The 25,592-nt window shown below is 40.2% G+C and overlaps 1 protein-coding gene across 2 annotated transcripts in view; it reads left to right on the plus strand.

The window, feature by feature from the left end:
- Nucleotides 1-4,716: 4,716 nt before the first annotated feature.
- Nucleotides 4,717-25,592, plus strand: part of DLGAP1 (DLG associated protein 1) — a 399,114-nt gene continuing 378,238 nt past the window's right edge. For both annotated transcript variants that reach the window (XM_066329466.1, XM_066329484.1), the window contains exon 1: nucleotides 4,717-5,004. The gene's annotated coding sequence lies outside the window, so the exon portion shown is untranslated. The remainder of the gene's footprint in view (nucleotides 5,005-25,592) is intronic.

Raw genomic sequence — 25,592 nt, forward strand, 5'->3', positions numbered from 1 at the left:
GCCATTAGGAACAGGGAAGAAATTTACTGCAGTGGTTTTCATAGCAAGTAATTAGCTAACATCAAATGAAGCAACCCATAAGATTCATCTACCTAGGACAATACTATCTTCAGTGATGCCAGTAAAATACAACTAGTAGACCTACAATGGCTGCAGAGGATAGTAACTTAAAACATTAGGATAGTAAAAATATTTACAATTAAATTTTCTAGGCAGATGTCTGTTTTGGGGTATTCAGAGAAGGAAGATAAAGCAGATTTATTTTTTTTTAAGCTGAATGGCTCTGCCATTAACCAGGTTAGGTGTGGAAGCCACCAAAACTGTTGTTTTGTCCATATTGTACAAATTTTAAAAACATTGGGGTGCTGGAGGAAGTCCAGAGAAGGGCAATGAAGCTGGTAAAGGGTCTGGAGCACAAGTCCTGAGGGAAGTGGCTAAGTGAGCTGTGGTTGCTTGGCCTGGAGAAAAGGAGGGTCCACGGAATCTTATCACTCTCCATAACTGCCTGGAAAGAGGGTGTGGCCAGCCCGAGGTCAGCCTCTTCACCCAGGCAACAGGTGACAGGATGAGAGGACATGGCTGCAAGATGCGCCAGGGGAAATTCAGGCATGACGTGAGAAGGAATTTCTTCACAGAGGGTACTTCAACATCGAAATGAACTGCTCAGGGAAGTGGTGGAGTCACCATCTCTCGAATTGTTCAAGAAGCAATTGGACATGGGACCTAATGTCATCATCTAGTTGACACAGTGGTGATCAGTCAGAGGTTGAACTAATGATCTCAGAGTTTTTTTCAACCTAAATGATACTGATTGTCAGAATGCCTTCTTGCCTTGAAGAAATAACTGATGCCACAAGGGAATGAGAAGAGCATACATCTCATCTTCATATTTGTAAACTTGACCCACATCTGGCAAAGCTAAAAAATGAACACAGAAACTGGTAGCATCTTTTGCATAAAGACACATTTTGAGTTTGATAGTGAAACTTTCTTTCCTGCATGCTCTGAACAGGCCTCATCCTTCACAGTTCTCAGAGTGCCTTGGCGATGCATGTGCCCAGACAGCTGGAAAACTCAGTGCATTCCAACAGAAACTGCTCTGGATGTGTATGGGTTTTTGTGCGAGTAGGTGGAGGAAATGAAACACTGAGGAACTGAGAGAATATCCCTGCTATTCTCTCCATGTTTCAGTCGTTCTGCTAATGCCCAGCATGTGAAGAAGATGAAAATATAATATAACAAAAACGTGGTACTTTGGCAATATTGATATAGATGGCAAAAGGGAAGTATAGAGGCATGAAAGGTCATTCAGGAGAAGGGATGGAGGGCAATCACCTTGTAATGCAACGGAGAGTGAACCAAAGTATTTAGACATGAAGAATGTCTACATGAGGTTATCTACAAAGCTATAGCCAAATACTTATCAAAGACACACTGATAAAAATTTTCCACATCTCTGTGATGAATTTAGAGGCCACTTTCACAAAAGTCAATGAAGAATACACATCTTAAAAAATTGCTCAATCATAACTTCATCTCAACGAACTGCAGACATAAAACTGCATAATCAGTTCTTTGAACTCTTGTGGAAAAAGAAATCTTTTCATGAATGCTGGCAAGCCAGATCTTCACGCCTTTACACCTCGGTCGTAGAAAGGTGACTCCCCAAGAAACGAGGACCACCAGCAGCTGCCGTGGTCCTACGGCTTCATACCGAGACCTGATGGAGCGGTTCTGACCTTCTCTCCAGTAGAGGGCAGCGATACACAAAAACTCACTGCATTTTCACACCGAAATTTTTGTAGCGTGATAAATAAATACCAGCTTACAGAAGGAGTTCATTTAAGCGTGCGTATAGTTTAATTATGCAGTAATGACAGTCATGATGACTTCTTTCACCATCAGTCAAAGCAAAGAGAACTTCCTCCAAAGAAGAGAGATTAAAGTGTGAGTATAGTATAAGAGCATTTGCATTTGGAGTCATTTGACAAACTGCAGATGGCTGAAGATATTCATACTGAACTATCTCACCTCCCCAAACCATTTAAAACGTTTCTTTTCTGATTCCTACTTTTCTAATCTAAAAACTATTTTGTAACTTTTTTCCCCAGGCTTTACTTTCTTGTTTCTTATTCACCTCCATTCATTTACTGTCCTTCCTGAAACCCTCTGCTTCACAGCCCCTTCTCAGTTTTGTTCGTGTGTGCCATATCTCACAGAGCCAGGAGAAGAATCTTTGTTCTCCTATCCCCCAAACTGCACATCTTTTGATACACCCGGGAGTACTGTGGCTACTAGTACAGATAAGTGTTATGTCTAAAATCAAAATAATTAGTGGCTCACAAGGACCATCTGCATCATTGTATAAAACAGCTTGAATTTCTTATTCCTCCAGGATGGAGACTCCTCTAGAACTATCAGGAGAGAATTTGTAACAAGACTTCCCTCTCCTACTCTCTTGGCCCAGCTGGACTGAAGTCAGGCAAACAAGGGCAATCCAAAAAAGTTCACTAAATGGCTTACATTCACCTTAGGGAGTGCAAGTAAAAAAAGAAACAAAAATATTCGTGCTGGCATTTACTTTGAGATCAGACAATTTTGTGCACAAATATGTCCTCTTTCCTTCTTACTTTTCAGTCTTCAAAGGAAATTGGGTCTACTTAATTTTACGGACGTTTGGATGAAGGCTAAAAATGTGTCATCTGTTTTCATGACTACCTGGTTGTGTTGGTTTTGCATTGATTAGTTAGTAGTTCTACTGACTAATGTAATCAACCAGTTTGATATAAATTTTCAGAAACTATCAGACACAGCATGACTAACTCTGCTTTTTAACTTCACAGGCCTATGCTAAATCTACCAATAATTACACAGCAAATATTACATAAACTCTACTAATTAGGTTCTCACACACCATCATGTTTTAAACAACAGATTATGCCAGATTTGAAACTGACTTGAAAACAGTTTATGACAGCTCAAAAAATTCTTGTTAATAGATAAAAGCATAGGATAGTGCTGTGTGTACAAACACTGAAATAAAATAATGAATCCTCTACTCTTTAGCTTATTTACCTGAGTTAGCTCAGATTCAGCATCTGTGTTTCAGTTTAGGAACTAAGAGTAGGTGTACCTTTATTTTATAAAAACAAAGTAATTATATGGCTTTAGGGTGCAATTTGGTTTAACAGTGTCATGATGACTTGATTTGTACAATTTTGCAATAACAAATTTAGTCTTTTTTATTTTACTGCAGGAATTATGGGAAGTCTCAAAATACTTTATTGTCAGCAGCTAAATCCTAGTAACATGGACAGTCTTTTCAGTGACTTCTCCTTTACACCAACTATTACACCTACAACTAAAAAAAAACCAACCCCAGAATTATTTTTAAATAGACTGACCAACTTTTCCCCACTCAATTTGTTGATCGCTTGCTAATTAACATCATTATTAACACACCAGAATTTCCTACCCTATGCAGCCTGTAGATACGACCTACACTTGTAATTAAAAATGTCAATAGCACTTCATCCTTTTCTCCTTTTTTTTACCCGAGACAGGTCTACCTTGTCGATTACAAACAAAACAAAACTAGTATAAACAGCATACCTGATATCCCCGCCAATTTTTTATCATCCTTGTCATATTACAAACCTTTTTCTATGACTAATATTATCTTTTAGTCCGTATGTATTACTTTTTGGTATAAAAAAAAAAAAAATCAAGTGCATTTCTCACTAACTTTTCCTGGTTTGAGGCTTAAAAAATCACATTTGAAACCTGCTGGTATGACTCACTAGTAAATTTAGGACAATAAGAATAATGTGAGCATTCTGTTAGCTCACATTCTGTTTTAGCCTATTCTGTAAATTGTATGTCAAAATCTCATTTATATGCATATATGCCACTATACAGCCAAAAAGACGGATATGGCATTTACTATTTTAAAAATAAGTGATTTCAACCACTATTCAAACATCTTTTAGTAGGTCATGCTCCGCGGCTGAAATTTAAGTATCCCTGACTGGACACGCGAGGATCAGGGTGCCCGCACCGTGGCCCGGATGAGCGCAGCCTTTCACCGCCTTTTCACTTTCCACTCTCGCTGCCACAAACATTGCTGGTTACACCTGCAGCTCTGACAGACGCCCAGCCCACCCCGGGCACCTGCAGCCCCCCGCCCCACAGCGGTGCCCCCGGGCGCCCCACGCCAGGACAGCGGGCGACCCGCGGGCTTTGGGGCTCCGTCCGTCCGCCCCCGCCTTCGCCGACAGCGGCAGCCCCGGGAAACGCCGCGGCTCCCGCCCCCACCCCCCGGCTCGGCTGCGACCCCTGGGAGGGCGCCGCATCCCAGTCCCACGCGGGGCATCCCCGCTGCCCAGGGGATGTCTCCGGGAGGCATTTCTGGGGGAGAACCGCGGGTTTTTTTTTTCCCCAGCTGCTTCCTGTGGGGCTCGGGTAGCCCGGGGTGCAACGGAGCCCCCTGGGACGGAGGCCCTGAGGGTCTTTCCCGAAGGCATGTCCTTGGGAGCGGGCGGGAAGGGCGGCTGGGCGTGCGGGACTGGCGCGGAGGGGCAGCCCGACCGCCGCCGTAGTAAGAGAGCTGCTCCTCCGGTGGTTGGGCTGGGGAGCGCTGGGCTCCTCCTCCTGGTCCCCCCCAGCAGTGCACAGCCGGGCGTGTGACTGACGAGTCTCCCCCCGTCTATCTTTTTCTTTTTTTTTTTTTTCCATTTTTTTTTTCCATGGGTACACACACCGAGATACGCACATGACAGCACTTGGGTGCCAGCGCCGGTGCATCGCCAGGAGGGCTGTGCTTCACTCCGGGCACGCACACACGCATGCTGCTGCTGCTTCAGCTGCTGCTGCTGGAAGTCTTTCTACACGGGGATTAGCAGCCGCCTCTCGCTCTCTGTATCTCCCTGTCTCTTTCTTCTCCCTTCCTTTCCTTTCTCCTTCTCTCCCTCAAACGCCTGACTGACGGACGGCGGGCAGGAAAAGGTAAATGCGGGCGTGCAGTTTGCTGACGATACGGAGGGGTGATGGTGTTAGCGGCGTGCTGCGCGGTACGCCCTCGGCTCGCCGGCCAGCCTGCCTGCCTTGCCCGCCCTCCCGCCGCGCCGGCGGCCGCCGCTCCCCGGCTCCCCGCCGCTCGGGGGATCGGGTTTTGCCGCGAGAGCTTTGGCTTCTCCAGCGCTCCCTCCTCTCTCTTCTCCCGGGCTGCGAGGTAGAGAGGTTCCCCGCTATTGTGCTACTTGCACTTGGCACCGCGGGTGCGAGCGTGCGGCAGCGCTTAGCCAGGGTTTCGCGGGAGGAGGCTGGCTATTAATTGCTGTCTGCGCGGAAGACGAGAGCGCTTCCCCTGGCAGGGAACCTGGGCATTATTTATTAATCGGGGCTGGAGAGTGGCAGCGAGAGGACTCGTCGTCGTCCCCGCGTCGTGTCCCCCCCTCCTCGTTTGCTGCATCATTCAAATGAGTAATTCCTAGCTGGCCTTGCGTTGCGGGGCTGTGTGCCCCCATCCGCGGGGGCTCTGCCAGCCGCCCTGGACTGCCATCCTCCTTTGCCCCGGGGATGCGCCCCTCCCCGCGGAGCCTGCGGGCGAGGCGCGGGGGCATCCATCGCCCGCGCCGGGTCCTGCCCCGCCGGCCCCCGCAGCCCCGCTCCCGAAATAGTTGCCGGCAGTTGCTCGGGCCGAGTTTGTCCCGCGTCCCTCTCCGGCAGGACAAGGACGTGGGTGGATATCTGCCTCCCCCCTCGGCGAAGCCCGCGTGGTGCGGGGATCCCGTGGAACCGAGAGGTCCGGCGCAGCCCCGCCGAGGGGACCGCGTCCCGCCAGACTCGCACGGACCCCGATCCCGACTTCCATGCCCAGAGGCGCGGGTGCCTGGGAGTGCGCTTGAAGCCGGCAGGGGACAGGCGGGAGGCGGTGCTGCGGAGCCTGCCGTGGCGCGCCGCTCGGGCAGCGGAGCTCCCCGCCGCGGGGAAGGGGCGGTCAGGCCGGGCAGCAGCCCCCGGCGGGCGCACCCCGTCCCGGCCCGGCCCCTCTCCTGCGCGGCGCGGGTCTGGGCGTTTAGCGGCGAAGAGCTCCGGGGATCGCCTGCGCAGCCCCTGGGGCGGAGGTTAAAGCGCTTCCCGGGAAGGGCAGGCCTCGCTCCGCCGTGCCGGTGCCCATCGCTTCCCGGGCGGCGGGACCGGCCCCGCCGCTCCCCGCCCTGCGGGTGCCGGAGCGGAGTGGCCCCGGCTGCCGTCCCCCTGTTCCTCATCCGAGGGGAAAAGAGGCATTTAGGAAGGTCCGTTATGTAATTACGGCTTTTTTTTTTTTTTTTTTTCTTTCCCCTTTCTTGTTGCTGTTACTAAGCCCGGCTCAGGATGCCGGCAGGGAAACGGCTGCACCGAACGTGTTTCTGAAGGAAGCTGATAGTTTTATTTGATCTCGGAGAAAAAAAAATATATATATTTAAGCGCTTTAGTTTCACATATGATTCATTTTTGGTTAATCACATCTCATTCGTGTTGTTTTCTGTACCTCTCAGTGGTACCTAAATCTGCTGTTAGAGACTGTCCGTCCGTCCCCCGTCCCCCGCCCCCACCCCCCTCAAAAAAAAAAAAAAAAGTAAGAGAAGCAAAATCCAAGAGAATTGTAGCGGACGGCATGTGAAGCTGGTTATTTAAAACAATGTAGTTGTTTAACTTACAGCCTACTTACAAGTGGAAGGTACGTGTGCTTGCAGGCATGGTGTACGCTCAGCCTGTTGTGCTGGATTGTATTTCAGTGTTAATGCACCTTTAAAAAGGCAATACTAATTTCTACTCCTGTGTGGGGTCCAGTGTAGATGCTTAAGGTGTTTCCACTCCCTTAAAATACATTGCGAGTCTGAGTATTGCTCACTAATCCAGGAGATCCAGAAGTCTAAAGAGTGCATGTTGAAAGATAAATAGGATATATATTTGAAGATCAAATCGCTGCTGATAGTAATGATTGTATGAAAACTAGGAACAGTTAATTGCAGCAACACAGTTCCTTGTTTTCTTCTGTTACAGCTTACTTGTCTGATACTGCATATTTCAGATAACTATAGAAATTAGGCAACTATTTAAATTAGTATGAAATAATTAAAACGTACGGGAGCAAAATATGCTGTTTATTGGAGAGCTTATCAAGTACTATAAAGGGTGCAGTAGTGTTTCATTATATATATATATATATGTATATATCCTTCTGATTTAAAGTTTCTTTTACTTCACCAGAACTCTATATAGTTTAATTCAAGGCTCATTCTGTCTGTCTCTTGTGGAATTAACTCTTAGAAGCATATCAATGTCATCTGTTTGCATTAAGCCTTGCAATATTCTTCCTGTAAAGGTGGTGCATCTCAGTGCAGCTTTGGCTAGTGATGTTTCCATCTGGAAATATAAAGAGAACTGCATAAATAATTAATGAGATAGTGTAATAAATCAGAGTAATCCCACACCAAGGAAGGGTACTACGGGAGGAAGAGTCCATGGAATTTTTTTCATTGTCATTTTCACCCTGATCTCATACCATACAGTAACTAAAATTTTCACCCAAATTGTGAGATAGATGCAATGCCCTGAGGCTGGCATTGCCGTTTTAAGCAGATGAGATTTCAAGGTACTTTAAAGTGAGATAGTTTATCCAGCCCTTAATCTCTGTAACCAAACTTAATTTTTGCTGCCTCTGTTGTATTATCTCTCAAGATTTAAGAAAGCTATTTATGTCAGAGGCACGTAATTAATACTTGTTTTCCTCTTATGCCAAATTTTGCACTTGTGAATAAAGCTCATCCAAAGGAACCTGAAAAGTGGATCTCCATGGTAACAAGAGAGAGATTGAGAGAGGATTTTCTCCCTCACCATAGGTCAAGACCAGACGCCTACCCATTCCTTAACTTGTAGCAGCATTCATTGGCACCTTCCACTCTGTGGTTATTTTGCCTCCTGGCGTGTGCTTTTACTGTTGCCTCCAGAGTGAGAACGGTGCTACGCTGGATGAGCACAGCTTCTGTGTTTCTCCCTGCCCTAATCCTCCCTTCTGCTTGTGTTATATTTAAGTCCTTCTATACCTATATGATTTTACTGTGGGATTTTGGAAAACAGCTTGTTTTCCCAATCAGATTTTTGTTTTGAAGACCTGTCTTGTCTCTAACTCTGTGTAATAGCTGGCAGAACCTTACTTATTAGTCCTCTTCAGATAGGAGTGTGTACATCTGCTTTTTCTCTATTATTTGTCCGTGCTGTTTTTGAAGTTTTAGATGTTTCATAGCAGTAAAAGCATCTATTTCTTCTCACCTGGGATCAGGGCTGAATTTAATTTTTTTCAGTCGGCATGTAAGATGTGATACTGGGATTACTGTTTAGAGATGTTCAGCACATAAAGCCTTTCTTTTGCCCTAGCTGTCATTACAGAGCAGCAATATGGAACAGCTCTTTCTGGGTGAATCACTGGGGTTTTTTTTCCCTTACTTGTCTTTGAAGAGCTGTCTACCTAGACTGTGTCTCTTTCGAAGTTGAGATGAAGTGAACACATTTTATTCTAGATGATCCTGTAGTCAGATACCTAAAACTTACATTGAGGAATGTAACATGTTTTCGATTTCCATTCTCCTTTTTGTACTCAGTTTTTGTAGCTACACTCTCATGAGAGGATACCAAATGGCTTTTTAAGTGGCTCCCTTAGGCTGCTGGTGCACCAAGTCTCTCTGGACATATTTCCAGCTCTTTTGCCTTACCCTGTGACATATCTTGGGATAATTTGAAAACATCTGCTAAAGCAGCCATCTGAATATAAGATAGCAGTCATCATTTGTCACTGAGCAATATGTCATTTGTGGCTCTCTAATTGGAAGACAGATGCTGACTTTGGCCTTCTTAACTTGTCTAGTTGGCAGATTGTCTGTAGAAACACTTTGCAGTGCTTTGAAATCACACAGAAATCACAATTCCTCCTTTTTTGTATCTCTGCGTTTCTTAAAGAATTGCCTGTGCCATGTGAAAATCTTCTCAAGAAACCATAATAATAGTAGCTAGTATGTTCATAATCTGACTTTCCAAGTTAAGTTGATGTTATGCATCTCTCCAGTGTCTTCTGGCTAGATGAAAGCCATTTAAAAATAATTGCCTATGTAGCTTTTTCTTTAGCCTTTGTCTATGAGAGCAATTTCTCATCTCCTGGTGCCTGATGCCCTGTCCCTGTATTGGTGGCATTTCAATGGATATTACTCATTCCAGTTGTCTCCCTCTTTTTGAAAATTTAGCATCACCTTTAACTAAGTCAGGAGGTTCTTCATCTTCTGATTTCTTATGCTAAGGAAACTAGGGATTTGAGAAATGAGCTTCTGTCTCTGTGAAGGAAATGTACACTTCTAGGTGCCTAGATCCTCGCTTTGAACATCAGTTTGCTGTGGTTTGGTGACAAAAGCTTGTGTCGTCAGCTCATAACCAAAGATCTCAGCAGTTGCAGATGGTGTCTTATACCTAGGAGGTGTTTTTTTTAAGCTTTGTGGCTTAATTTTGAATGTAGGTTGCAGTAGCTTGAGTGGACTTGAAACATCTTACGCGTTTGGCATCTTAACATCCTGATGTGATGACACTGCTGGATCAAGTCAAGGATTTCTTGATTTATTTTTTTCTGTTGTGGAAAAGGGAGATAAGAGGATGAGGATCCCCTGAAATCGTGTACATCAATTGTGCTTGAAAGTCCATTAATAGTTCTGAGTGTACATGCTCTCTGAAGGTATTTCAAGGAATGTGCTCATAGGATGGTAGCTGAGTTACTTTTTTCAAATGAAGGGAGTGTTTTTTTCCAGCCAGCTTCCTGAGTGCGACTTCAGTTGCTAATTCTGTGCCTGTGTGTCTGTTCAGTTTTGCAGGTAGAACAGGGTGACGTATCTGACTGGAGGTCAATAACAATAAGAGACAATGATCAGCAGTCTCACCTACCTTTGTCTTGGTAACTTACTTCAGTTTTAGCAGTGTGCATCCAGCATTAAAAGTCAACACTGGGAATTACTATCTCACTACTGCTCTGTGTGTTTCTTTTGTAGTGTCATCAGGGGAAAAAAAATAGAAAAAGGAAGAGAAAAATTAAAGAAGGGCAGACATGAAATCGAGGTGTCTGCTTTGTGGTAGTGGTCTCTACAGTACCTTTCATGTATAGCTGGTCAACAGATAATGTGCAGCTGCCTTTGTCCAGTTAGAAGTATTGAGACTCAGTGTGCTCCATGGATGCAAAGTATCTCTCAAATGTCCAAAGTATGTGAGAATCTTTGTTTTATTTCCATCCTGCAGCAGGAGCAATTTTGGAGTCCCTGCAGCATACCATTCACTTAGGGTGATGTTCATTTCGTGGTTCATAGAGGAGTGCAGGTTCTGGTTCTGTGGTGGTGGAACTGCATTGGTGCAAGTGTTTCACAAGGGCTTCTGAGATCCTTTCTTCTCTTCAGCCTGTGTCTTCTGGCTATCTATTGGTTGGGCATAATATTCAGGGCACGGTTTGGTTCTTAAAAGTTGTCAACTGTTGTTGCATCTGGTTTGCCTCCATAATGTTGTAAGATTTTGCTTCTCTCTCTATCTGCTGGAAGTGTGCATTTCCAAGATGGGGATTGGAATTAAAGACCTTCAAGGTCCCTTGCAGACCAAACTATTCTGTGGTTCTCTGTTTCACCTCGCTGTTCCTTCTAACAGATCTTTACTTGCAGACAAGTGCTTAATGCCAAATTTATATACAACTTTGCAAGTAATATTGATGAATATCCCAATGGAGCTTTTTAGTGGCAATAGGATGGAAAAGTAGAATTAAAAGAGAGAAAAAAAATCACCAAGGAAGGAATGAAAGAGGTAGAATTAGGAGAATTTATTGTTATTTTGTATAAATTAAATATTACAAACACCGTTGAAGCAATTTAGATTAAAAAATGAATGGTAATTCTGCAATTCCATTCATGGAAGATCTGTACAACCATAAAATGTAATATTTAAGAAGATAATTACAATTATTTTCTGAGGAAAATATCCCAAATATCTAGATGGCACCTGTCCTTTAGTAACAACAGCAAAGTAGGGCTAGTGATTACTAGATTGGTGATACTTTGAAAAGCATCATATGTATATCATTGTATAAAATCCAGTACTCTAGAAGAATAGATACAGTGTCTATTTAGGAAGCCCTGTAAATTTTTGTGGGAAAGGTGGGTTTCTTAGAAATTTTGATCAGGATATCTATATGATAAAATAAACTCAAGTGGAATTATAAACCATAGATGAACCTTTTCCTCACACATTTGGAGCTCACTCTTCCTTAGAAAAAGAACCAATGCAGGTTTCTTTTCTTAGCAACAAGAACATCAGCAACAACGAAAGAAACAAAAGAAACAAGCACTAGGAGAGGCTGCTGAATGGTATTCAAACCAACTGTCTGTCCAGTTAGCTCAAAAAAAAAAAAAAAAAAGTTTTTAATTCCTGGAAACACTAGAAGCTTATTTGTGAAAAAATTATGATTGCATCTACCCCTTTGTTTTGTTTTTGGAGTTTTTTGGGGTTTTTTTGGTTCATGACAGCTACTTCAAATATGACATTCTTTGTAGAGCTGTTTCAATATCTGTGTAATGTCCTTTGCAGAGTTGCAGGGGCATGGTAGTTGATGAGCATCCACTTCACCTTGGGTAGAAATGTTAGTTGGAGTTTCTGTATGTAGCCTGCAAATGTGTGGTGTTTCTTATCATACTGTGGTGGTGCGTGGGCTGACTTCCATAATTATTTGTATGGTGTTCTACACCTCTGTGATATAAATGTCCCTACTGGGAATCTTCTTGCTGTGTTTTGCAAGGGAGAGTTATACAGCAGAATTATATATGAACAAAAGCTAAATACAAGGACATTCTGCAGTATTCAAGTACTTTGGTCATTTACAAAGCGGGTAGTACATGAGGTACTTCTAAAATCAGTGCAGTGTGCTGCAAAATAATTAATGTGCTATGTTGAATTGCTTTCCAGAGGGTGTTTCTGGCAGAATCAAGGCAAAATATGGGACTATACTAAAGTTCTTGACCTGATCCTTGGCTTTTTATGCTGACTGGCATTTTGAGCATGAACTGTGGGAGCATGCTGCCTGCCCTCTATGAAATGTTAAATGTTGAGTGACAATTGGTCAGGCCCATATTGGAGGGGATTTTTAATGCGAAAAAATGCTGAAATGTTGTAGCAACACTTGTGTGTATTACACCTGCAGAGCCCTTCTGAAGGCAGAAGTATTTGTGAAGGGATTACTCAAGGAAATTAATTGCATTGTGCTTCTTTATTCTAAATTTCTGGTCCCTCTGTGACAACACACAGCAAAGCATGGTGAGAGAAAGATGAAGGTTCATCTCAGTGCTCATTTCAGTTTCTTTTGGAACTAAACAGAGATTTTGCATACAATGAGACGAAAAATTTCCAATAATCAATTTTTCTAGCATCCTTTGCACATTTATAGAAACTCTAAACTTGATTTTACTGTTTAACTTTGTCTGTAGTTTGCTTTGAGCTGCTGTAGGACCAAAAATAATTGGTCCATTTTCCCAAGGACTTACAGTCTCTCTGAGAATAGGGAAACTAATACATAGGAAAGCCTACAGATGTAGATTTTATTTGTTTAAAAGCTTTAATATTTTTATTCTGTAATGGTGTCATGCTAAAGTTTATGTTCATATTTAATATGCTGCATAATTCAGAACAATTGCTGCCAGTGGTCTGTGCACAGTTCCCAGGAATCTCTGTTTCCCTGATGAAAGAAAAAATGCTTTAACCGGAAGCTACTGTGGAAAACCCCAGTATTTTATTGCAAATTAACAGATGCTGATGAATAAATTGTATGTGGATTTGTATGTGGATTTTTTTCTTGGTTTGTTTTTATACACAGCTGGGATCATTGATTATTTGTGGTATAATTAATTAATTAATTGATGAGTTTGCCAGATCTAGTTCGCCTTTCTGGCTTCGTTAGCATACAGAGTCCTTGCAGCTGATTTATACATGGGTTTGAACAGATGCTGAATGAGGCAGTGCCCTGGTTTTGAGCAATTTGGTTTGGGTTTTTTTTTTTTTAATCATTTGTATTAAAATACGAACATCATGTTGACTGGTTTTGTGTGTACATAAGAGCCTTGTTTCAGTTTTATCTGATAACTTTACCTTAACATTTGGTCTAACCATAAACTGCTCTGAACTCATCTTCCCTTCCATATCCAGCTCATGGCAGCTACCGCCCACATTAGCAATATGCTTGATAAATGTGGAGCACCTATTCAGGCTCACATATGCTTTGAATTTAGGTTTAAGTCAGGATTGATTTTTTGATGGGAATTTTTTTTTTCCCCTCAATCATAGGGAGAACAAAAGTGAGTGAGTTCACTTTAAACGCCTTTATTCTTGGTGTTGATTTCTCCCTGCTCTTTGGTTTTTCAGGGAAGGCTGAAGAGAAGCTGGGATTAGCTGTTCAGGCACATGGGACACTTTAAAGAGTTGTTGTTGCATTTCTGGTGGAAGCAATGAGCGCTTCAAGGAGGGAGAGGTGAATTCCTTTCTGGAAGGTGTTGAAGGCAGTAAGTGCACTCCTCACTCGCATATCAGGGCTGAAGAGGCCACTCCAGCTCTTGTCATCAGCTGGCCTGGAGAACATGGATTTATAGACCTGATATCTTAAGTCAGTAGCAGACTGCACAAAGCCCAGGCCAGTCAGTCCTATGGTGGTGCTCACTTGGCTGCACAGCGGGCAGACCCCGCTGTCACAAGTCTACTTCTCGGTGGGTGTATTATTAGACAGTTTTTCTGCATAGTCATGGTGACTGGCCAGAATTTTGGGGGGCACCAGTGGCACAGTTACACTGCGCTCATGTTTTTGATAATAGTAAACACTCAGTACTCTCGGTAAAGGAAATAGAATTGATGCAGGCAGACACGTGCCTTCTACAGAGTGTATGTAACCAATATGTTATTTAGTATACCATGTTGTATGGCTGAATAAATAAATACAAGGGGCCTGTAATAGATCTGAATTGCAAAATCTAATACGATAATGCTTTTCCCACCACTTGCAGAGCTCAGTAATTTATTACTACAATTTGGTGTCATGGATATGATTCATTCTATTTTAGTGGATGCAAACAAATTGCTTTACATTCGTGCAGTAATTTATTACTCGAAGCTGAATGCATGCTTTGTGTGATACTGAGATGCTTGAAAAAATTGTATTGTTTTGTTTTTATGTATTTTGGGAGGTGGAAAAAAGTAAATTTTTAAGCACATACTGTTTAATCAGTCATCAGAAAATGTTTAATTCAACAGTCAAGAGGACAATAACAGTTCTTGATCCAGTTGAATTTTAATAACAAATCATGCTGGAGCCAAACTGGGTCCTCCCAACATCTGATACTAAACCAAATACTCAGTCACTTTCCAGTTTTTTCATCTGTAATATGATTTTTTTTTTAATCAAGCTAAGCTACCTGCTGTGTGTTTTGTGTTGGAAAAAGTTAAGACACAGTATTAGAAACAAAATGTTTAAATACATTGATCGATATGTGTGCTGCATATCTTCTCTGTTTAAAATAGACAAATAATGAAAAAAAATTCATTTTGCTTCCCCCTTTGAATTTGCAGCTTAGTCATGGATTGTTGCCCACAATTTTATGGAGCCTAATCATGTAGTCCTTTTTTAATTGATTCCATTATTATCATTATAATATACCACCTAAAGTAAGTAAATTAATTCAGTGGAGTCTCTCTGGAGCTAAGTTTGTGTGTGTGCTGGAAAATTAAGTGTGGCAAATGTAGTATTAATGGTTATTTTGTTAAGCATTTTCTTGGAGTTTGCATGAACATATTTTAAGTAGGATTAATTTTTTGTACTTATTGCTAGGTCAAATACTTTTTGAAAGTAGGATGAAATTAGTCATGCTTTATCTAACAGCTACTTTTAAGTAATTCTGCTTGTGCTGATAAATAAAGGCGAAATGAAACAAAATATATACTGGAAAAAGCCCCTCAAAACTGTGTGTTTTATCTAAATAGACCATATCTTGTTCTTCTTTTTGCACCAACTGGATAGCATCAATAGATAAAAGAAATGTATTTTCAGTCGAGTTTATTTCAGTAGATGCAAAGTGCAGAAAACTGGGTTTGTGACTGGTATGTTTACAGGGAGGTCAGTGGGATGAAAGCAGGAATGAATTTGACTAAATTCTAGATTCAAGTAGGTGGAAATGTGAGTGGCATAAAGCCGAATGAAAACCTGGGTTTTTTATGTAATTTCTTTTTTTCAGCATCTGCTGTTTGGGGATTTTAAAAATTTGCCTCACCCTGGACTCTTTGGGTTTTGGGGAAGAGAGGGGTAAAGCTAATTATCTGGATAGTGGAACATATAGCAACTGGAGGGAAGAAAATACAGACAAACAAACAGCCCCAAAACAAATGAACAAAAACCTCAAGGTCTTAGCTTAAAAATAATTTCCTTGGCCGATTAAGGAGTGAATTTGAATTTTAGGACCCTAAGGTTTAGCACATAGAATATTAAGTCTTAGGGTAGTCCATGAATAAAGCAAGAGCAGAATGTGTGTATGAAATGTCTTAATGCATATCACTACTGTCAGATCATTTGTGGAGGTCAGGACACAGTAATACATGAGATGTGTTCTCTGTCTCCTCCTCAGTGACCAATACAATATTGCCGTCCCTGTTGCAGTAACAACGTTGTCATTATTTATTTGGGAGTAATGATTCTTGAGTTTAGCAAGGAGAAATGAGTTCATAGGAAAATTGGTTTACGTAACAGAATATCACATCACACTGAAGTAGTACAGATAATTTCAGTTTTCCTTGCCAACTTTGTTGCAAGTGAACAGATAATTTGAATTAATTTTATAACATAATGAAGATGTATAACCAAGGACAAAGATTAAGCAATTTAAAGTTATGCTTTTAGATTTGCAAATATTTACTCTTTTATTTATAACATCAGTTCCAAATGCATTTCCTGTTTCAGATATGATAGACTTTTCCTATTTTCAGACCATGTCTGGTAATACAAGTGAAAATAACACAGTAATTTTGAACAGTAACATTGAAAAAAAGGTTACAGTCCTAAACAAATTGTAACATGCTGCATATTCCCTAAATAATTACCTAGTAGAAGAAGTCAAACCAGATTAAAATATGCTTGTAGTTCTAAATTATAATTAATTATCCATTGGATTTTGTTAACAGTCTGAATTTCAATTTATAATAACCTTTTCTGGCTATCTGGTAAGGTCAAACATTATTGCAAGCTTTTTTCTGGCAGAGTGGTATCGTTTGTGCCTGTCAGAGTTCAAGGATCTTCTGGACAAAGCTCTTAGTTTTATAGTTAATTTCAGGTAATCCTGCAGGGTGTTAATTTTGATGATTTTTGTTGGTCCCTTCCAACCTGAGATATTCTGAGATCTTAGTTTGGGTAAAATCAGAACACACTTTGAAATAAAAAGCAGACTTAAACAGATTTCAACATCTTCAGCAAGGTGTAAGTCCCTGTCCATAATCCAGCGTAGCCTGGTGAAGCCTCTAATGTGTACACATATAATTTTTATTGTTAAAAGCCTCTCATGATTTAGCATAGCTAGAATAATTTATAGGAGCCTGATCTGCTCCTCACCGAAGTCTGTGGGCCACTGTGAAAGTAATGTCTGTCATTTCCTTAAGCAGGCGTTGGATTGTATCAATACATGAGCACAAAGATCACTTTTTTTTTTATTTATTTTATTTTATTTGAGACCTGCTGGGATATTGGCACTTCAGAATGTTATCTCCTAAATGCTTTGCTTTCCCACATGAATCATTTGAAAGGCAGACTTTATACTGCTACTTGGTCTCCTTTGTATGTGGTTAATATTTGAGGGGGTATAGGTGTTGTATGTGCTCAAAAATGACTCTTCTGAAGGGACAAAAAAGGCTCTACAGGTTCAAAAGTGTGAATGTGCATGGATAACTGAAATCCTACTTCAGGCTTGACTTTTTACATTGTAGACAGATATTCCAGGTTTCTTTCAAAGGATAACTTAATCTCCACTTGGTAAACCTGTGCATAGCCTAAGTTTTACCTCTGTCTCTTGTTAGATATATGTGTAGTACTTAACAGAGGTTGAAGCAGTGCATGAGATCATCTAAGCTGACTTGAATTTTGCATACAGGGGATGGAAACTGGCAGTTAAGCTAAATGTTGGAAGATAAAGACATTATTTCTCCCACTAAGGAGACATAGTCGTCAAGACTGTCAAATTCATTTGTGTGTCAATTACAGTTTCAGAGGTGAAAAGTCAGGCTGCTTTTCAAGACACGTTTTTTCTAATTAGAGTAATGAACGTATGATTAATATTCCATTAGTAATATATGATAATTACACCCTGATGGGCTATCACTTTAAGCATGTAAAGGGTAAGATCACAGATGCATTTTTATGTTGTTATGCCTTTGTCAGCTTTAGTTCCCATCAACAGTCAGCTTTATGCAGATGCTCGCTGAAATATTTCAGAAATACATTTTGTCCGTAAGCCTGTTAAATGATGCTACACGTCTGCTTTGTGGGTCAGTGCCTATCTCTTGCTTTGTTTAACATTTCATCAGAGTTCTACACTTTGACATTCGCTAGACTGAGCTTGCAGGGAGAAGCTTTAGTATGCAGGAAATGTGATGTGTGAGGAAAATCCTGATTACTAACTGCGAATAAATCCAAATCAGGAAATAACAGCAACTTCATAAAAGTTGCTGGTGGAAAAATCTTTGGAATTCTGGAGGTTCAAAACATTTCCCTGCAGGGAAAAGTTTTGTAGAGATGCATGCAATTAATACTCAGAATCCCTGAGTTAATGTCATGTATCTCCCTAAGGTGACAGTGGCATTCAGCATAGCTCTGAGGGATGAGAGCTTATAATGCTTTCCAGTGAACCTCATGGTCTTCACCTTTTAAAGCAGCTCTGGCACTTACTGCTGACTCTGGGCATCCAGTCATTTTGAGGCATATTAAGAGGGAATGGGGGGAAAAAAGGACTGGATGTGATGCTACAAATCGCATTGCAGAATGCTGGAGCAGAAGACAGGGACTGTCTGGATGCACATCTGACTGAACTTTCCTGTTTTTTTTCTCCTTGCCTTGTTTTCCATTCAGGCTAGATCAGAAGACCATTTTCTTTGTTTTGCAACCTTTACGTTTGGCTGAAAGCATGTGTCACAGAGCAAGAATGAAGCTTTCTTTCACAGTTGAAGAAAAGAAACCTAATTGATGCTGGCATACATATTTGTATGGGCCATGTGTTAATTACCCAGGGTTGCAAATGAATAGACACGTTCTCCAGTTGTGTGTGTGCATGCTGTAGTGTATATAGGGACAGTGGCAATATTTGAATATTTCATTCATTCTGCCCTGAATTAATTTTTTTTTCCAACACTTTTAGTCTTGGAACACTTTTGTGAGATTAAATGATGTATTTTTTTAAGCTTAACAGAAATACTTTTTTTTTTTTTTTTTATAGTATCATGTAAGGATACAAGATCTGAAGAAGTTAAGAACTATAGTGCAATGTGGTCTGACTCTTGGACTAGTACAGGAATGAGTTACTGTAGAGGACTGTTGCCCTTTCTGTGTCCAGCTGCAAATCTGTGAGAAGAGCTTTGCAATTAGCTTTTGTAAATACTAGCTGACAGCAGAGGGGGGTTTGAGACTTTGGTTTCCTGGGCTCCACTCCAAGTTCTGGAATGAAATACACTTCAGTGACTGCATATCTCCCTGCCCCTGTCTCATCTGTCTCCCCTAGCCTGACTGCTTTGTCTCCTCATCTTGACTCATGTTCGTTCTGTGTGCACCGTGCTTCTTACCGCCTCTTTTCTGCTTTATGGCGAATGCTACCTCTGTCATGTGTTCCATGAAGCATGGATTGAGGATAGAAGGCACTAGAAACAGTGCCTTTTAATCTCATTTTCAGGATTCATGCAGCTGTGCCCCACAGCAATAAGCAATGACAAAGTCTCTTGCTCACCTGCAGATTCAGGTGTGTTTGGTGACTGTTGCAGGTGGAGCATGTTCTGTGGGTACAAAGAGGAGAATTATTTCAACCTCTGATGTACTCCTGTTGGGTGAGATGAAACGGCAGATTTCTAAGGCCACTTTTTTGTGAGTTTTATTGCTTTCAAGCCAGAATAACCCCCTTGCCCTATTTTTTTCTTTTTTAATGGGAGGGGTAGCTTTTCAGTGAGATATTTTTAAGAATTTAAAATCAACAAAACTTTTTTTTAAAACTGATATGCTCAGATGTATCTCAGCTGCCCTTCTAAAACACTTTAACAGCTCTGAACAACTCAGGCATTTTAAGTTCATTTGTAACTCAGATTATTTGACAATTTTTAATTTGAATAGAATTAGATAAAGGATTAAATCTGAACTAAGATTAGTCTGTCTGTGGCTAGTAGCTGGGACTGCAGAGATGCAGCCAGTTGCCATTTAAGGTGGATTTCCTGTTGGTAGGGGAGGTTGTTTTACCAGGAACTTATTGGTCAGATATCATGGGTGACTCAGGACTGTGCAGAGTCCCTCTGCCCCTCATATGGAGCTGCTTTCAAGGACAATCTACAGAGTCTATAATTTAGCAGTGGATTGTGCTAACTACTCACAGGAAACTTGAATCCAGAAGTAGAGCTGAAAAGTGCTTTGATGGACATGGAAGCAGGAGAAACTTGGCCAGGGAGGGCAATTTTGAGTTGCTGTTAACGGGAATTGCCAGGACTTTTCATAAAAAAACTTCTTATGGCAGTGAGCCGAGAAATTGAGATCCTAATGCAGAAGCAATTAATTAGGATTGTTTGGGGGAAAGATGACATAGCTGTTTGGAAAAGCACTCTTAGGAAGGTGAATGTGACCTTAGAAATCAACTGATGTGCTCAGTTCTGTATCCCATTATGTATTCCCGACAACAGAGGAGATGTTGCTTTAGAGATGCACACTCCATGATATACCAGCCGAAAACTGCACAGTGTATTTCTACGTTATTAGGAGTAAACTGGCCTTGTGACAGGAAGCACTTGTAATTCAAGAGAATGTTCAATGAATGGATTCCCTCTTTAAAAGAGAGAGGATTAATGTTACTAAATACTGCTGTTTCTTTGTGGAATTGTATTGGAGAAACTGCCACAGTGCCCAAAAGGATAAGAAATCAACTAAAATGCTTGCTGTGATGTATACTGGACTTGAATATAGTGAATACATTCATCATCAGCTGATATAGCCTCTGGTTTTTAGTTTTCTGATGCCAAATGGTGATCTTTTTGTTGTAATTCCTGCTAAAACTCTAGTGATCTTAAAACAATGCGATCTTAAGGTTGTGCTCATACCTCCATCTCCTCATATATTTCCTCATTTTTGTAGTTTAAAGTTTTTTAATGTTGAATTATTTTTTGTGGTTTTGTTGTAGTAAATATGTACTTGAAATCTACTTGAAGTAGTTTTGAAGAATTTAAAGTTCTCCTTTAGTCATTGTTAGCAGTTGAACAGAAGCATTTTAACATTAACATGAACTTGATTTGATCAGATCTATGCTCCTTAGTGCAGTAAAATCAAATGTTCAAGCATCAGCTTCTTTATAGAGGATAAATAATGAAGTTGTTTTCACCCAAAGAGAATGTATTTTTTTAATTATTATTTTAGCTTTTATTTTCCATTGGAATTCTTTGCACAAAAAAATGTTGCTTACATTTTAGAGGCCTCTTGGTAGAGGGTACAGTTTATTCAGTTGATAATAAACCCACTTTTCTTTCCTATCTGCACCATGTAAATGTATGTATCATCTTCAGTATCACCATATTTCTTAAATCATATTCACAACTAAAATACTCCCGTAATGGTGACAACAAACACTTTGTGTGTTTCAGTGTCTTGAGATAATACTAGTGCTATCTGTAAAATAATATTCCCCATGTTCTCTGCTGAAAAGCTCTGGAACCTTGTATGTGGTGTGTGGGAAACTGTGCTTAGGGGTATTTTTAATGCTTACCCTTTATTCTGCATTAGTACTGCATCACAGAAGCAATAGCTTGAGGAAGAATGCTCCTGCTCAGCTGACAGCTCAGGAGGTGTTGCTGTCCCTCAGAGAAAAGATTTAATTATGTCTTTTTCTTTAGGCTTTACTTGGATTTGTGTGTTCTGTGGTGTAGGAGAGGATATGGGTCTTTTTCTCCTGTGGCAGACAACCCATTAAAAGTACCTAATACAATTGAAATTGCCGTTCCAAAGAAGAAACAGTTCTTGTCCAGCTAATTACAGCTTTTTGATATGTCATTTGATTGTCTTACCACAGCATCTTGTTTCTGACAGGAGCTCTGAGGCTGCCTGTTTTTATTAACTGTGGGTGTGGCACATTGCAACAGAGGAAAGTCAGCATTGCTTCTTTTCCTTGATGTTACAATGCTACATTATTAATCTCATATTTTTACAGTATTATTTGGTTATAAACTGATTTTATAGAGGATTAAACTACACTCTTGCTGATAATAAATGGATTTTTAGCTTTAGCAATTACTATAAATTTAATGTAATTTGACAGATCCTAACATGGGTTTCAAACCCAAGACCCAAATCAAGTACCTTTGTGATGATTTTGGTGGTTCCTTTGTGGTGTTGAAACTATTGTTCCTTCATAATCATATCTTGTTAAGGATCATAAATAAGTTAACTCTGTTCATTTTACATTAAAATAAACTTTGAATATTTAATACTCCTGTGTCTTTCACTTAGTTACAGAAGACTTTTGCAAAAATATTGGGTGAAAATTCCTGCATGTTAAGCAACTGCATGGAAATTATGACCTATTTTCAGATCCTTTTTAGGCAAATGATAAGATGGAAAAATGCATTTGGAACTAGTGTAGGAAAATGGTTTATTTCAGTAACTGTGGAATGATAAGGCTTGAGGAAAAACTGATCTATTTGGAAACTTGAGAGATATGTTGAAATTCAGTGGATTCCAATTTGTCTTCTATTAAAACGCTTATGTCTCTCAATTGTTCCTGCAGACCTTTTTACAAGAATGCTTCAAGAAGGAAAATTTCTTGAGGTTTATATCTACTGCATGCAGAATCAAATCAAGGAAAAAGTGGGCGTTTTTTGCTACAAATGCATGTTATCAAATATTTGACAGCGCTGCTCTTATATAAAGCATTTGACTGTTGGAAACCGTTTTTGTGATGTGGTTTCTATCCCGTGACCTTTTAGAGTTGGTAGCATGGAGTTGTGTTGGAAGCTGTAACCTGGGTAAAGCCCACCAGAACAAAATCTCTATTATTGTGAGCCACTGTGGCCTGAGGGTGCTCCACTGGAACTATTGCATTTGGTAGTCAGAAGCTCATTAGTTCTCTCTCTTCTCTCACTTTGAGTATGAAGATTTAGGTTTCTTACACTCCTGAGGCATAGTCCTGAAAGGTCTGCTCCTCAGACCTAGCAAGAGAAGTTTGGTTTATCTTGTGAATTAGTGGATGAAATGTCAGGATGGGAGCTGGTCTCATTTGGGGAAGCAGCCTTGGGCTCAGACTGCATACAGATACACCAATAAGTTATGATTTTAAAATGAGAACAAGAGTACGCCACTCATAATGCAAATGTGATAAATAAACTCTGTGCCTTTTATCTGATTTTAGTGACCCTCTAAATTCACTCCTTATTAGATCACCTGAAATTTTGTCATGAACAAAGTGAAGTATGCAAATTTTGTGACTTCAATTTATGCTGCAAATTTGCATACATATAAATAAAATTTACAAAACCCACATACAGATAGACAAATGCTTTCTCAATATCTGCAGGCCTCTGTTTAGATATTTTGGGATTATGTTGGATCACAAAACTAAATTGAGTTTTCATGCAACTCCATGTGTTTCTGTGGTGGTGCTCAGAGCTAAGTTAAGATTTTCATCTCCCTTGTCATCTCCCTTGTATAATGAGAGGGGGCAAGAATGAGGGCTCAATTCTGCTTTCTTTTATATTTTGCACATTATCTGTAAATTTTCTCTATTTGTAGTTAATGTTCATGTCACTGCAGTGCCACCTCCAAAGTCTGATTGATATTGGTGACTTCTTGTAGAAAACCAGTTTTGCCCTTTAGTATCCCTACCCTTTGAAATTATAAGTAAGTAAAAATCCCCAAATCCAACAAATTAGGTTATAGTTATGCATTTATAGCCAGACAAAAGACCAATCTATTTAATGATCAATAGAGCTGATGAATTAATGTTGGACTGTACTCCCTGAACCTTACCTTCCTGGATTCTAAAAATCTTGCTGACCACAAAAAATGCATTGTACAGCCTTTTTTTCACGTATGTATGACACGTTTCAGGGTGGTCATGGGCTCTCCATGGAGGCCAGTAAGACAATCATCTCATTAATATTTTCTTCTCTCAGGTGTCCTACAAGTAAGAGGTAGAGGGAAAGTTGTGTGCTTCTTTGATTAGTATAAAACTAGGTCATTAGTGATATTCTTGCATGCTAGGATTTTGAGATATAAAACCAAATTTACAGCCCTGTATCACTTCAGTAAGAGCCAGTCTCCTGTTGCACAAAACCTCACAGAATTTGTGTCTCATTGGGATTTCCAAAAATTAACCAAGTCCCCCCAAGGTTTTCCTGTGTTTCATGCTATTAAATCTGTGTTGCTTATTGAATACCAGGTGATGTCTCCTTTGAGGACTCATTTTTCGGGTAAAGTCTCCATAAGGCAATAGCCTGAAATTCTCCATAAAGCAATAATATTCCTGTAAAGACTGTTAGCAGGTTGGCAAAGTTTGGCTTCCTCCCTCATGTAGCAGAATTTGGCTCAGTATGGGTTTATGCTACATAAAACCCAAAGGTTTTTAAGAGCTGCTGTTCCAGAAACTGCCACTCCCTTTTGGGTAATAACCACTTATGACTTCATGCATTAAGGGATGTGTGTGTCAAAATGTATTGACCTGAGAAGTTTGTGTTGTCTGAAGAACAATCTGCTTCAATATTTACTTTAAGCAAAAGCAAACCCTGTTGATCAGTAAATACAGAGGTGAGACAGTGAATGTAAAGTTCCCCCCACCATCGCCACTTGTGCCAAAAGTTTAATTTTCTCTGGATGGGTTTTACAAACAAAAATTTTCATAAACTGTATTGCAGATTGAGCTCCCAGGGTAGTCTGAATTTCTTACATAAAGATTTGGGGGTAGCTGTTCTGATCTGTAACTGCCGTGTTATTGGAAGGACTTGTACGAACAGCTAGCAAACTTTTCTGGAAGTTTGTTAATGGAGTCCCGAGATCTTAGTGAATCATCCAGGAACTTGGATTTAAATGTGTATTTGTGATCAGACTGGATATAGCATGGGCTCAGGGAAACCTATTATTGTCCTCTGAGAAGCTAAACAAGATGAAGTCATGTGCAGGTCTGATCTCATTAGTTAACATTGTTCTGATCTCAATGTTGTTGACCTCTGAGGAGGCCTAAAAAAAAAAAAGTGAATTGTCGTGTCAATTCACAAACTATGCTTAATGCTAACATTTTGCTTTCCTGGTAATATTCTTAGTTATTGTTATAAATGGAAAATGGTACCTATTAAAGCAAATGGTTTCACAATTTGTAACATCAACACCTGGTGGCTACAGCTGTAGAGAGAACTACTTTGCAGCAGTGTAATAGGACTTGTTTTGTTTTTATGACAGCAAATATTTGTTTTGAAGAGGGAAATAGAATAGTATTCCAGGATTAGTGTTTTCTTAAAGTGTGGTATTTCCTATAATATTTTAAACTCTTGATATTTTAAGTAGCTTGCGACAGACCACAGTAACTTCACTGAAGGATTTCATCATGTATAGCTACTAGTTTTTAAAGAAACAAGTGTTGAGTTTATTAAATACATAGGTGAGATAAGGGAAGTAAAGCAAGAAGAATGCAAATTTCCTTGCCTCAGTGAATTTTTTGTTTTGACATCTCTACTTACAAATGTATCTTAAAAGGAAAAAAAATGAAAGGAAATATGAATAAAGCATAACCTACTGTAACAGAATGTCCTTTTATTTCCTGACTCCTCTTTTTTGCTTATGTTTATTGCTTATCGTCTTCTGTTTATTTTCTCTCTTTGGATAACTTCAATATACTAAAGAAGCTTATGTTTAAGTTAAAGGCCCTCTTTGAGGAAGGTACAACTTATGTGTTAGGGCTTTTTTCCCTTTCATTTGCGTGTTTTGCAGATCTGTGATGTAATATTCCCTATATTTTGTGAATATTTTCATAGAAAATTCTTTGACAAGTAGAAAAAGATAAATTCCTCACCTTAAAGCCACGTTGCTTTACCAATAATTTCTTTTGTACAGAAGCAAGGAATGATACAATGATTTATAAGGCGTATGGTCTTCACTTTGTCCCTCTGGCTAATTCTAAATAAGAGATGTATTTACATCCAGTTTCCATATACCAGTTTTACGTGTATCATAACAGTAATAATTAGCATTTTATTCTGATGCTCCTAAAAATATTCGTAAGTTATGGATACACTGCTGCACT

The sequence above is a fragment of the Sylvia atricapilla genome, chromosome 1 (genome assembly GCF_009819655.1).
Source record: "Sylvia atricapilla isolate bSylAtr1 chromosome 1, bSylAtr1.pri, whole genome shotgun sequence".
Taxonomy (NCBI): domain Eukaryota; kingdom Metazoa; phylum Chordata; class Aves; order Passeriformes; family Sylviidae; genus Sylvia; species Sylvia atricapilla.